Consider the following 2,454-nt stretch of genomic DNA (forward strand, 5'->3'; position numbering starts at 1 on the left):
TATTTTTCTTGCATCCAGCCTTTGTATTGCCTTTGTATTGCCTTGCTGTGCTCTTCCTTCTACCTGTCCAAATTTACTTACAATAATGTTTTGTGGTTCTTGCTTACATTTCATGTTTTTTGTGTGTTTCTTGCAAATATTTACATTGCTTGAAATTTAGCAAATTGTACAAATGTTTACATTTTGTGGCTGGAATGGAGAAAGAATGGCAGTATATAAAGGGTCACTTGATCTTACACATTGACTTTTAATGCTTGGCAAGTTTTTCTGTAAAGTATGCCAATTTCAAATTTTTCATGACAGATTTTGTTCAACTTTTGCCTGATTCATTAACTTTAGTTAAAAATGTGCACATCTCTAATGGCCAACAATGGAATTTACAACACAATAACGTCTGTCATCTTTCAACTGAATGCAGCTGTAGAAAATGAATGAGCAAATTCCATCATTTTTGCGAGCTTTATATGTTGTGGTTTTTCCATTGAATGATTGTTTTAATTGTAGGCTTTTCATATTCTAGTTTGCATTCCAGGATAACATGTACTGTAGTAGACCAAACTGGGAGTTTTTCAGTGATAATTTGTATATGCTCCGAGATCTCATAAATCTTTAATTGCAACACTTTTAATAAGCCAAATATTGCAATAAAGAGAGTAAAATGCTGAATTGATGAGGACATGTTGCTGACTTTAAGGAGTGGAGGTTACAGTACTTGGAGCTAATCAAATGCATTGTTTCTCAAGCTGGGAATAAGATACCTTTCTTCAGTGAATCTCACGTTAAACCGATGTATACAGTAATAAATTCATTGAGAATTGCAGGACAAAGACAAGTCTTGCACATACTGTAGTTCTTTTCCTGTCTCCTAAGTAAAAAAAATGCCTGATGTGACAGGTTTAATTATAGTATTTAGAGAATATATGCACATCTAATAGGAAATATGGTTAAGTGTTCCCTTTAATTTACCCTGAAACTCACAAAAATATTGTTCATTCAGGTTGCACTAATTGAACCAACAGCTGTTAACCCTTTTCCTATTCCCTGAAGCTTTTCTGTGTTCAATTAAATTACAAATGAATCCTACTAATCAAAATGTTGTCAAATAATGGACAGAACTCACTATTAAAATACCAATGCAGGAGTAGTGTAAATAAAGTCATTACCAACATTTTACTGCCCATGTCAATTTAAAAATAAATTACTTTTCAGAAAGGAATTATAATCTCATCAACTCAAACCATCCAGGCATTTACTAGAAACGTTACACGTGAACTCAAACAGTGTCTCATTAACCATCAAACACGGTTATGTTAAAATTTTGTACAGCCAGTGGGATTTTTTGTAATCTACGACCATGGCCTTCATGTAATAATAGCAGCAAGGTGTAAAATAGGGATTATAATGACTATTTTCAAATGGATCCGTGTTTGCTACAAGAAATTCGCAATGGAGATTATCAATGGAAATTACAGTGCAGGAGATTTAAACAGCAGCCAGGAAAAGGGTATGGCAATGAAAAATGTGAAATGCTGAGGAAGCAGGCGCTATTATCCCATTAACGTGAAATAACACAAAACAATGCGTTAAATAATTTGTGTAATCGCCTCACCCACTGTTATCAATAGTGCTACTGCTATATAACAGGCCATCGTTAACACAACCAATCTTGTTAACAGCTGCAGTAATTGCTGCTGCATTTACATACTACTTTTGTAGACTGTGATGGAAGATAATGTACAGTAGATACGATGAATAAAGTTTACATATGTTTTTAGGAAGGAAAGTTATACAGGGGTACTGTACAGTATGTCACACAAGTTAACACATAGTTTTAATCTATAGGTAATCTGATTATTACAATATTGCACCTGCAAACATGCTTTTACCTTTGTTAACAAAGTACAGTAGTATAATAAGGTGTATGCTCTTAGGAAAGGACAACTGGTCCTGAAACCTTATGTTGTTGCCTGTTCTAATATTATAAATATAGAGTAAGTTTTCTTACATACGATGCTCCTGTATGCTTCCGCCATTGCGAAGCCTTCATAATATAAAGCACCATTTCAGGAAGGTCCCGTTCAGCGGACCAAAACGTTGGATATATGTGCAAGTTTCTTTAATACAGTTTATAGCTGCTTATACCTTCTGAGTGCTGTTGTCTCTTTACCTTTGCTGGTAATGTATGCTTTATTATTTTTTATGACATAAGCACAAGGTCATTGTATCATTACTGGAGTGCCAGATAGTCATGATTTGTATATATGATTCATGATTTGTATACATGATTTGTATATATATATATACATAATTTTTCAAATGTTTCACTTTAATCAGTAACTATTTAGCACTACTCTTTGTGTGTGTGTATATATATATATATATATATATATATATATATATATATATACACACACACACAAAGAGTAGCGCTAAATAGTTAGTGATTAAAGTGAT

The sequence above is a fragment of the Ascaphus truei genome, chromosome 9, assembly GCF_040206685.1.
Source record: "Ascaphus truei isolate aAscTru1 chromosome 9, aAscTru1.hap1, whole genome shotgun sequence".
Classification (NCBI taxonomy): Eukaryota; Metazoa; Chordata; class Amphibia; order Anura; family Ascaphidae; genus Ascaphus; species Ascaphus truei.